A 13,002-nucleotide genomic window follows, 5' to 3' on the forward strand; every position below is an offset into this window, starting at 1 on the left:
ATTCTCTGGGATATGAAGTGTCCTAGGCTTCCTTGTAGAGTTATGTATGTGGGGCTAGGTATCAACTTTATCCCTAGGTTTTATGCTGTTCATGGATCCAGCTATCAATCATTCCTCCAGTTGTTGTGTATGTGACTAGACTGCACAAGAGAGGTAGTTTGGAGAACCTGCACCTGGCTCTCTGATCTGCAAGTTGAAGCTATTCTAAAGATGGCCAAGTGGAATATTTTGAGAATGACCCTCCTGTAAGTCAAATGGTAGAGCAAAGAACCACTTTTAAGACCTAAACCATGTGACTTGACATCACCTATTTTATATCTCCATCAATTTACTTAGATTGAGTACCAAGAAGCCATATTAACAGGTATCTGATTGAATCCAACAAACGTTTCCAGCAAGACGGATTCCAATACCTGTGTCACCAGATTGCTAACTTACTAGTGCTAGACTACCAATGCTGTGCACCACACCCTGGGACCAGTCAGTTTAGAGTTATATCAATTGATTCTGAATCCCTTCCACTTCAGAAGACAAAGGTCTGACTCTATTTACCTCCGTGCAGGAGTGTGCTGAAGAGACATACTTACTTCTAAACAACCTAACAAGAGAATGCCTCTCTCCCTCCCCCGTCCTCAGTTTCTTCTCAGTTCCACCCTAAGTTCTTTTTCACTTTCTTTTTATGAAAAAAAGAAGAAAATGACAATGTTAATTCTTTTTGTCCTAGGTTGCTTTCTCAAGAGAAGATGGTACATGCAAATGGATGGAGTTTGGGAAAGAACTGAGTATTTTCCACAGGAGAAAATACCAGGAATGCTGTAACTAGAGGGACAGCTGAGAAGGAAAACAAGGATCCAACATGTAGGGCATGATGTTTCGAGACAGGGTTTCAAATAGCCCAGACTAGCCTTGAACTTACCATAGAACTGAGGGTGACCTTGAACTTTCGAAGTCTGTCTCAATCTTCTGAGTGTGGGCATTAGCGCTGTGAGCTACCAGGCTCCATGATGAAGTACTCCCTGCATACCAAGCAAGCAAGTTACCAAATGAGCTCTATACTCTACCCCGATTACAGTATTTCCTGAGTCAAGAACGTCGTTTGGGACTAGACTGGGAGATAAAGATGAGAAGACAAAGCTGGAGAAGATGCCTGTGCAAAGGGTTATTGTAGTCCACACCCAGATGCTAAAAATTTTAGTCTTAGTTCCAATTTAGGATTTTTTAAATTTAAATTTATATTAAGTCATACTTCAGCCTATTTTAACAATTGAGGTTGAAGAGGGTCCTCTTTCTGATACAGAAGAAAATCATATGCAAATGAATGAGAACTAGCCAGCATGATTGACTTTGTGCTGCTGAGTTCACATCATTTTATAGGACCTTGGAGAAAAGCTCCTGCCATTTCTATTTAATTGAAAAAAAAAATCATGAGTTTGCAAAAATACCTACTAAAAACCTGTTTCAAATTTCAAGTATTTATCAATGTAACTCAGATTTGTTTCATTTTCTTCTCATAATTTATTTTTTATTCATATTACACCCCAACCACAGCCCCATCCCTTCTCTCCTTCCAGTCTTGCCCTTGCAAATCCCTCCCCCATTAGCCCCTCTCCTTCTCTGAAGAGAAGGGGAAGCCCCCCCCCCCTTGGGTACCACCTCACCCTGGGACATCTAGTTCTAGCAAGACTAAGTACCTCCTCTCCCACTGAGGCTCAACTAGGAGTCCAGGTAGGGGAAGGGGAACCATTGGCAGGCAACAGAGTCAGAGATAACCCCTGCTCCAACTGTTAGAGGACCCACATAAAGGACAAACTGCACATCTGCTACAAATGTGTGTGAGGCCTAGGTCCAGCCCCTGCATGCTCTTTGGTTGGTGATTCAGTCTCTGTGAGACCCCATGGGCCTAGGTTAGTTGACTCTGTAGGTCTTCCTGTAGTTTCCTTGACCCTTGTGGCTCACTCAATTCTATCCCCCACTCTTCCACAAGACGTCCCAAGGATCTCACCTGCTCACAAACCAGTAGGACTAACAGTAAAAATGGCAACCCTACAAAAGGCAATCTACAGATTCAACGCAATTCTCACCAAAATTCCAACACAATTCTCTATAGAACTTGAAAGAGCAATTCTCAACTTCATGTATAAAGACAAAAACCAAGGATAGTTAAAACTATCCTGTACAATAAAAGAACTTCTAGAGGTATCATCAACTCTGATTTCAAGCTATCCTACAGAGCAATAGTAATAAAAACTGAATGGTATTGGCATAAAAACAGATAAGTTGATCACTGGAATAGAATTGAGGACCCCAAAATAAACCCACACACCTGTGGGTTTTTGACACTTGATTTTTGACAAAGAAGCCAAAAGCATACAATGTAAAAAAAAAAAGAAAGTATCTTTAACAAATGGTGCTGGTCTAATGGAATGTCTGCATGTAAAAGAATGCAAATAGAGTCATATTTTTTTTTTACCCTGTGCAAAACTCAAGTCCAAAGTAGATCAAAGACCTCAACATAAAACTGGACACACTGAATGTAATAAAAGAGAAAGTGGGGAATAGCATTGAACTCATTGACACAGGAGACAAATTCCTGAACAGAACACCTTGGAGCTCAGGCACCAAGATCAACAGTTAATAAATAGGACCTCATGAAACTGAAAAGCTTTTGCTAGGCTAAGGACACCATCAATAGGACAAAACAGCAGCCTACAGACTGGGAAAGGATCTTCACCAACTCTGTATCTGAGTGATGACTAATATATAAAATATATAAATAACTCAAGAAATTAGACATCAACAAACCAAATAACCCAATTTTTAAAATGAGATATAAAGCTAAACAGAGAATTCTCAACAGAGGAATCTCACATGGCCAAGAAGCACTTAAAGAAATGTTCAACATCCTCAGTCATCAGGAACATATGGATCAAAATGACTCTGAGATTTATTTCATAAATATGAAATAAATACTCTAAATCTTGAACTGAACTCAAATAGAGTTGAATGTTGAGGTTAGTTTAAGGCTAAAACTTCAAACACAGATTTGATTTTAAATTGTTGCCCCAGTGATAATATCTCATTGTTCTAATAGACTGTTCTCAAAATAAACTAGTTTAGAATTCATAAAGCCAGTTGTCATGAAACTGCAATGTTTTGTTTCAACTGCTTAGCATATTGAGATTTCCTTACTTGAATAAATAATCCCACTCTTCATAGGAATTGAAAATGGTTAGTATTGATAATAGTGGGTCAGGAACTGGTTTAGGGGGTGAAGATATTTTAATTTCATATTTAAAATCATGTTGAGGCCTGGGAGTTAAGTATGCTAAGAGTGTTTGACCAGAATGCAAGAGGTCCTTGATTTGATTCTGAGCCCAGAATAAACTGCACATGTTGTATAATTAACCTGTGATCTCAGCACTACAGAGGTGGAGGTAGGGGGATCAGAGGTTCAAAGTCATCCTCAGCTAGTCACACAACAAAACATTCAAATGGTACCATTTAAAAAGAAGCATAGAGAGACAAACCCAAGATAAACCATACTTAGGGAAGACTGGCTTGTATGGCTTTAGACCTTAGTAATGGGAACAGGTTGCAAAAAAGAAAGTGTTGAGGAGGAGAATCCTTGTTGGACCCATGAAATGAGGATAAGACTGTGAATGGTGACTTCAGAAGATGGCTGGGAGGAACTCCTTCATTACTTTTTTATTTGGATTTAGATTTTTCATATGATATATTTTGATTATTTTTTTCTTCTTCCCCAATTCCTTCCAGATTCTTTCCACCTCTCTACTGATACAACTTCCAACTTTAATGTTCTCTCTCTCTCTCTCTCTCTCTCTCTCTCTCTCTCTCTCTCTCACACACACACACACACACACACACACACACACCAAAAGAATCAAAAACAAATAAAAAACACAAGACAAAACATACAAAAACGAAAAAGAAACGAAGAGCCTCCACAAAACTCATGGTGTCCACTTTGCATTGACTAACTGCTCCTGCTCACAGGGATTGTCCTGAGTGTGACTGATATGCTCAGTGACACTCCATTGGAGAAAATTGGGGTTTTTTTCCCCAGCAGGTATCAATTGCAAATAGCTTCTTGTGTGTCTCTGGCTGGCCTTGAACCCAGAACCCTCCTGTGTGTCTCCCAAGTGCTGAGATTACAAATGTACACCATCATACCCCTCTGCAGTTTCTCTTCTGTCAGACATTTTTGCCACCCCACACTCTTATCCACCTTATGCATCTTCCTAGCATCTTATCCAGTCTCTATTCCCCCAAAAAAAAAAAAAAAAAAAAAAAAACCAGCAACAACAACAAGAACAACAAAAACCAACAACAACAAAATGAATTCCAGGCTGGATACCTTGCCCATAGCAAATATTCAAGCTATTTCATCTGGTGTTGACTCTGTTAGAATGAAATGGTAATTAAAAGACCATTTGAGTCCCTGGTGCTTCCATTTTCCAGCCTCTCAGAGCCAGAGTGGAAATGTAGGGGTGAGGGAAGTAGGGATAATTTGTGGTGGGTTGATACAACTATGGGCTTCAGAGTCACTGCCTAGGAACAAACCCAATTCAGCCCCTTAAAGGCTTGTATGTCTTTAAAACATGTTTAAATGTCTATTTTGCTTTTTAGAAATATGGAACATAATAATAGAGCATCAGTCTTGTCATACACTGTTAATGTTCTGGTCTAATTATTTCCATTCTCACTTCAAGCTCTCTCCTCTCTGTTTTTACTCATGTTTGCGTTCCCAGCATTCTTTGTGACTTTTCCTACCAAATATCATGCACTAAACATTGTTTCTCTAAGAATAGTTTTAGGGACAATTTACATTGTGAGTACTATGCCACTGGAGTTATTTGGAAGTGAAGCAGAGGCAAAGGCAACTTGTAGAGCCCACTTCTGTTGGGGCTGATGTTTTGAAAAGCACCACTGTCAAAGCACCATTGGCTACTGTCGCCTGACCCTCTCTTACTCTACAGAGCAGCAATGCCATTGGACAGATGGGAATCCATTTCATTTCAACTCATTTCAACTCAGGGACCTCCTGGAGCACCAGTGGTCTGCTAGCGTTTATTATCAGTAGTGGTTAGATTTCCTTTAAACATAACCCATAAAACTTCTATACCTTCTTATCTGTGCTTTTAAATACCTCTGCCTTTTCTTCCAGCTACCAGTTCAAAGGTATGCCCCATCCACCCTGTTCTAGAGTAAACTAAATGTAAATGCAAAGACTGACCAGTGATGCATTCTCATTCACTGGAGCTTTGTAAATTCTGTAGATAAATAGAACACAAATTAGACACTACAAATGTTCAAAACCATGTATTAGAATATGCTGGAAGCACTTCAGACTTTGAAAAGCTGTTGGAACATTGAGGGATTTTACACCAAATGGGGATGTCTATGTTACATGGAAGAAAAGAGAACCTGTCATTGTCTTCAAGCTGGAACAATGCTGGGTAGGGAAAGAAGGTGCCTGCATATTTTTAGACGCCTCTCCATCTCCGCACGAGGCATGCCAAGAACACTTAGTAGATTCATAATGCTGAACTGGCATCCAGCTTTGTAGTTGGGTGGGGGTGAGGGAGCCAAGGGATTCCATTAGAAATTGCTTTGGCTCCTTCATTAATATCTTACAGAAAATAATGCATGTAGAACTCATGCTACTGGGGTCTCTCCAATGAATGTGATTTTTTTTTTTTGGTTGTATTATAACAAATTAAAGAAATAAATTAAGTCACCAGCCCAGTAGGAAAGTGCTTGAAATCCTGGGTTTTCAGTTTTTTAACTGCTATTGTGAAACTAAAATAACAAAGTAGCCTTTGCTTAAATGATACTCATGTATATAAATATAATGATATACATGTAAATTACTAACACACACTTTCATCTTGTATTGCTGTTAGCCTAGGTGAGTTCCAAAAGCCCCTTCAATGTTCCTAATTCCCAAGTCTATTCCTGTCACTTACTAATTCTGAATACAGAATTAGTGTAGAAAGGAATGGATGTAGATTTGGGGAGGGGGGTTAAATAGTAAAATAATGACATAGAGAATTAAGACATAAGACACATAAAGATCACATTGATTCCAAAAGAGAAATCACAGAGTTGCGGGTCAAAGAGGTTTGTTCTTTCTGATGATGTCAAGGTACTATGTGGTGCCATGCCTAAGCTGTTGGTGGTCCTCAGAATAGGGCCTCTGTGAAGTGATACTATTGGGGGATAGTCAGGATATGGCTAGGTTAATATCTTAAAATGTTGACAAAAAGATGGAAACTCTCCTATAGCCTTTGATTGTATTTTATTGACAAACAATTCCTGGGTGTGTATAAATCATGCTGGTGAAATGTCTTCATCAAGGTGAATGGTTCTATAATGGAATCATCAAATCTGGAAGACACTATGTCTTTCTCTTTTTTATTGGATATTTTATTTACATTTCAGATGCCATCCCCTTTCTCCATTTTCCCTCCCTAGAAAACCCCTATCCTATGCCCCCTTCTTCTTTTTGCTTTTATACAATTTTTTTTAATGTTAACCAAAGGCTTTATAAGTTTGGTAGTGCTCAATATCAATTAGAAGTGTAACCCAATACCCAACCTAGATATATCAACTATCTTTGACTGGCAGAGACATGTGAACATCTGCCTCCATGTCCCCCCCCCCTTCTCTCTCTCACCACCTAGCTCCTCTTCTCCTTCTCTTCATCCTCTCCTTATTCCTCCTCTTCTTCTCTGCACTCCCCCCCCACCTTAGCTCCTCCTACATATTACCCTTCCTGGTAAAATAAAACTTTTCTCTCAAAATACAATTAGAGCATAACTATACCAATTTGTGTCAGTAAGGTGCAAGATAGACCTAATACCCAGTCCATCACTTTGTTGACTAAGCAGAACCTCTGTCATCTCTCCTAACTAAAAGACTTAGTTCTGAACCTGGCTTTTTTTCTTGGCTTTAGAATGAATGTCAGCTGAAAACCATCCTCTCAAATCTTTTCTCTCAAAGTAAATAGCCAGGATTGGCTATGAGACTATAAGTTTTCAACCCTGTCAGAAATCCAGAATGATTGAGTTAACTGAAATATGGGAAGCACAAAGCATAGCTTCTAAAACTTAGCCAATTTATAGAGACTGCCGAACACCTGGACAGTCCCTATACTACAAAACGTCGGAGCATCTGATCTTCTGCCTTCTGGCCCAGGATCATCTGACAGACCTAGTGATGCAGAATTATTAAGGGCTGATTACTCTGTCTTGGCAGATATAATCAGTCGACTATTCTGCAAGTGTGTCCTTTTCTGGACAGTAATTTGTCTGTAGATGGAAAGAGGCAATTCTTGCCTAGTGGTTGTCTCACCGCAACTGGAGTAACTCCAAAGATGCTCAATTTCTTCTTAGAATCCAAGACAAGAAGCTGTCAGGAGCAGACAAGTCTCTAATCAAAATGAACATTAATACAGAAATGTTTGTAACATCAATTCTGTGGACTTCTGATGTTTTGAAAACCAACTATCCATGTAAGGTGATCTGGGCTGTTGTCTGTTAACTCCTCTCAGCTATTGCTAAATAAAATACAGAAAACACCCTAACAATAAACTCAAAGCTGTGAATTTGCTATAGGCCCTTAACTCACAGTCTAACCATCTCAAATCAGTTAAAAAAGTTAAAGAAGGACTGGGTCTAAGCCTTGAAATTCTTTTGTAGAAGGGAGTAAAATGACCACTGGCTGTGGTACGATTGTCCCTATATTTATAGCATTCTTGGTTTTAGAGCCAAGAACAAATGGAGATCAAATCTATCTTAGTCATTTCTCATAAAAGAAAGCAGACACTGTAAGAGGTGACTTAAAGTTCAGGAGAGAGGCCAATTCTGATCAAAAGACTTGATCTTCTCTTGATACACACACACACACACACACACACACACACACACACACAAACAGAGAGAGAGAGAGAGAGAGAGAGAGAGAGAGAGAGAGAGATCCTCCCAAAACATCCCTTCCTGTAATCCCTATACACCATCCATCTTCAGAGAATACAGAGTAGAAACATGAGATTTGATTCTTGCAAGAAACAGTTCCTAGCTCAAAAAATGTCATCTGCATGGAAAGGTTTGTGAAGGGTAAGTTCTTTGTGCCTACCTTAGATGCTAATCTAGGTAACTCTACTTCAGGTAAAGCTTGCCCTATAGAATCCTTCTGCACCCTAATTCTATATCCAGAAACCAGTCTATATACACATGTAATCTTCATCAAGAATGAATGATGTGGTACAGATTTTAGACTGACCCAGGACTCTTGATGTTTATTCAATGCAATGTATACAGTTTCTACACCTTGGGGTCTAAAATGTCTGAATGGGTCGCTGCTCTTTTAGAATTAAATAATTAAGATGGCTGCTATAGTTTGGGTGGTGCTTGTTAAGATGTGGGACCAAGGATGTGGAGGACAGAGGGGTGTAGGTCTTCACTTGAGTCCTCTACTAAAAAATGGTCCTTGTCACCTTGTTATTTTTATTAGGGACCTGAAAGAGGTGGTGCTTTTGAAAGATGACATCCAAACCTTGTCATATCTTCTCTGTCTGTCTGACCTATCCCATTTTGATAGAAGTGCTTCCCCATGTCACTGGCCCATTTTTTACACTGCAATGTTGCTACACACCTGTAAGGTTTCTTACAGGCACCACTCAGTAGCTTTTTGGTTCCCATTAACATTTCAAACCATTTCCATAAATGGTAATCCTCACTCAGTCCATCCCACTACCTATGATTTTCAAAAAGAACCCCAAACAAATGTCCTTTCTTACTACCCAAGCTCTTTTGAGTACAATATGGAAGCTTTACCTCATTATGTAATATATCTCTTCGTACTCTCTGGGCATATATGTACCACCAACTTCAACATCTAAACCAAATTTTGAGCAGTGCTTTTTCTGGAATTCATCTGAATGGCTACAAATATAGTCTTTTGAACTTACCTATCTTTGCTTAATATAGTGTTCTAGAGATTATTTCATACTGATAAATGTGAGAGAACTGCCTTCCTTTTGACTACTGAATCCTATTCATGTTTAATTTTCAGGGAAATGTAATGCTGGATAACATGTGGTTCATGCATTCAAGATTTGTTGGAGATCTGTATTATTTGTACATTTTTCTGTTGTGAATAATGTCAACTCCATGTAGTAACATGCAGATCTTTGAGTAAAGATGTACTTTAATTCTTCTAAGGGATGTACCAGTTGAATTAGAGTTATTACATTTGACTTTGTGTTTACTAAACACATTAACTTTATATTAACTCATACTATCAGGTATTGAATAGAAGGATATTTTAAAAGTTTACTTGTCTTTATATTTCTCTCTTGTGTATCCCCTTGTGTGTGCAGATGCCCAAGGAGAGAAGAAGTAGTCTAATTCTGATCTAGATCTAGAGCTACATGTACTGTGGGCTGCCTGACATTGGTCTGAGACCCAAACTTGGGTCCTCCATAAGAGCAGCAAGTGCCCTTAACCACAATGCCATCTTTCCAGCCTCAGGAAGACATTTTATATAATGCAAATTATAGAATTAAATTTCTAAGAAATGTTATATTTATAAAACAGCTATATGAGATAAAAACTCAAAGCTGCCAAAGGATGAAGAACACAGGAAGGTAGAGTGCATCTAAGTACAAGCTGACAATGTGTGGGTGTCAGTGATTCTAAAACACACAAGATTAAAATGCAAAGTGGTAGCATGTGAGATGGAATGAGAAAGCCATGCAATCATGCTGTCTAGGACATCAGCACCTTAACCCATTATTGGCTGACGAGTGCCTGACATACATCCAGTTACTGTAGCATGTGCGCACTGACTCCTTTTATAAGCTAGCTTGCTGGAAAGGCAGTGAACTCCCCAAATTCAGATAGTCGCCATCTTAAAATGAAGGCAGGTGAAGAAGAAACAAATGAAATAAAAGGGTTAGGTATCTTGGTATAGAGCAGACAATTCTGGAAGGTAGGATCAGCACCTATATCCAGTTTTAGCTCCTGGAGGGAGCTAGCTGTTTGTGAAGGATGCTGCCCCGATAGTGGTGTGGAGGAGAGGGGTCGGACTTGTTTCTAGAGGACACTGGCTTTGTCACCTCTGGTTACTTTGTAGCCCTGTTAGTTACTTTGTAGCCCTGTTAGGTTTTGGTTTTTTTGCTGTTGTTTTTGTTGTTGTTGTTGTTTTTGTTTTTGTTTTTTTTTACCTAATATGGGCAAATCAGTTTAACTCATAGGTTCAGTGGGAGAACAGATGCTGTTTGTCAAGGTTAAGAAGAAAAAATACACAAACAAAAAGAATATGATGATTTCTATTCAAAATAGACCTTGTGCAATTTAGATTAGTAGACCAGAAGAATAACCATTTGTGGTGTAACATCAAAGAGGGACAGGGAAAGAGGCTGAAAATGGCTTGAAGAAGATTAAATATGTCCTGACATATTTTTTTCCATGCAGAATAGACATGAACTACCATGTGTTGATAGTCTGAAAAGAGACACTCTCTCCAGACCTCTAAATTAAAGACTATCCTTGAAGATATAATTTGATATGTAGTTGAAGTTGTCAAAATGTATCTATCATTCCTAATAACCCCACCGCACTTGACAGTGCCGATGAAAGTAAACAGGCTTTTTACAGTTGAAGCCAAATGGTGAATCCCACTTTTAACTTATTAATCACATAGCTATTCAAGCCATGCTCCCTCTTAGTCTATAAAGTTGAGGCAATGATGCTTTATTCATTGGGGGAGATTGAAGACATGTGCAAAGCTTTTTAAGAATAGTCACAGCATCATAGGGTAGCAGTTACACAATCCAGCTGCAATTATGATATCCTTTCTGTTCACTGTTTTCAGTCAAGCTGCATCTTAGATTCTCACTACTACTTCTCAGTTTTGAGGGGCAGCACTAGGGGTTGAACTGGGATCCTGTGCAGGGTAGGCAAGTGCTCTACTGCTGAGCAACACCGGCCCTCCAGTTTCTTTTTAATACCCTCATATAGGAGGGGGGAGGGAGCAGGGAGGCATGACCCCACGAGGAAGCAGGTCCCTTTACATTACCAAATTAAGTCAAAAGACATTGTGGGCCTGTGATTTGGACTGAAGTACAGGTGCCCGGAAAGCTTAAACACAATTTTTAGTAAAGCTGAAGAAAGGCTTTTAGCATTGGGACCTAAGCTTGAGGGGAGATTGGGATGGAGTGTGTGGTGCTGTTGTGATGGAAGATGACATATGGGGTGTGGGGGCTGGTTTATGATGGAGGGTGACATGTGGGGTATATGGAGCTGGTTAATATATGACCCATGAGGTGTGACCTGAGAGGTTGCCTTTGAGTCCGGAATGGTAGGAACTGAATGCGTGCTTGTCAATTTTTCTGACAGCCCTGTTTTCCTAGCTATGTGACAAGACAATGATGTACTTTGGTTTTAGTGGAAATCATAATCAAAGTTCCACTGTTTGTTCTCTCCAGCATCAACCTAGACACATAGACTAACTCAAATATCATCCTCTTGGTTTCTGGGGCAGTGGGACACACGGAACCAAAATAAAGGTTTCCCATTTGTCATCCTGTTTCTCCCTGACAGAAAAAGAGCCTGTACATTACAAGACAAATTAAGTCTAAGGGTTTGTTAGCAGCTCAATCAAGGAGGCATCAACGAGGTAGCTAAGCCATCAGACCAGATTCTGTTAGTATCCCAAAAGGCTTGAGGCTGGCTTGAGGCTGGGTGTTTGATAAAATAAGAAGGGTCACTTAGTTCACAGGTTTGGAAGCTGTGAGTCCAAGACTGGGTAGTTTCATTAGTTGAGCCTCAGGACTACAAGTTGTAGTTTTGATGACTACAGCTGTGACCTTGAGTGAGCTCCTCTGGATTTCTTTTAGTTCTAGTCCAGTTTTGACACAAGGAATTGCTCTAATAAGCGTTTATGTCATTTTATTGGATATGTTTGCTTTAATACCTAAACTTCTAGACTTCCCAGCCAGTATGTTCTAGTGAGGAAGTAGACATCTCATCTCATGGGTCTCCATTTCACATTCTCTTATTTTGTCAGAAACCAAGATCTACTAGTTCTTTAGACAGTAGACAACGTGCAGATGCAACAAGGGGCAAGTGGAAGGTATTTAAACATCTGTAGGTACTTCTAATTGTCATGAGTGATTTCCTCACTCCAACACAGTTGTGGACCATAACAGAACAGACACACTATGTTGTCCTAGTTGTCCTGACAATAAAATTAACAAAGACTGACAGTAGCAGTTAGGTCCCTGGTAAGGACAACTGAGCTATTACCAGTCCCTAATAGAGGAAAGCAGGGACGGGCATCAAACCCAAGTAGGGTTCTAGTTATTACCCACCTCCAATCCCTATGCAATTTCTCATGGCCCTAGGGCGATGATCCTAGGTCCCATGGTCCCAAAGCACATAGGAGGTGGAGCTTGGTGGGAGTTTTGGTGACACTATTGCTTTTGAGTGCCTACCCTCTTATAACCAACTTTCCACCTGCTGCTCCTGTAAGCTACCCCTCACTCCGTGTACATGACTCCCCCTCCAAGCTCCTGTAAGCAGCACCCATCTCATTCATCCTCCTGCAACTAACCTCACTAAGCTCCATATCTCTCCAAGCTGGGTTGGGATGCGATCATTGGTCTATTGTTCGAATTCTATCTGGGTTACATAGATATTCCTTGACACCTTCTTGGAAAAAAAAAGTCACGTAACCCTCTCCCATTCAAAACTCAGTAGCTCTTAGCCTGAGTCCCTGAGAAACCCATCTAATGGGAGACAAAGGATTAGTGAGGACATGTTCCCTGAAGATGAAAGCCTTCAGTGATACTGAAGGTAAGAACCGTGGATAGGGACACATGCTCCACTATGTTCATAGCAGCCTTATTTACAATAGGGAGAATCTGGAAAGAACCCAGATGTCCTTCAACAGAGGAATGAATACAGAAAATGTGGT

The 13,002-nt window shown here is 39.9% G+C and overlaps 1 long non-coding RNA gene across 1 annotated transcript in view; it reads right to left on the reverse strand.

The window, feature by feature from the left end:
- Positions 1-922: 922 nt before the first annotated feature.
- The window catches only part of LOC143443272 (uncharacterized), a 394,599-nt gene continuing 382,519 nt past the window's right edge, over positions 923-13,002 (reverse strand). Inside the window, exon 7 of the long non-coding RNA XR_013112091.1 lies at positions 923-1,016. This is a non-coding gene — a long non-coding RNA (uncharacterized LOC143443272). The remainder of the gene's footprint in view (positions 1,017-13,002) is intronic.

The sequence above is a fragment of the Arvicanthis niloticus genome, chromosome 8, assembly GCF_011762505.2.
Source record: "Arvicanthis niloticus isolate mArvNil1 chromosome 8, mArvNil1.pat.X, whole genome shotgun sequence".
NCBI classification, from domain to species: domain Eukaryota; kingdom Metazoa; phylum Chordata; class Mammalia; order Rodentia; family Muridae; genus Arvicanthis; species Arvicanthis niloticus.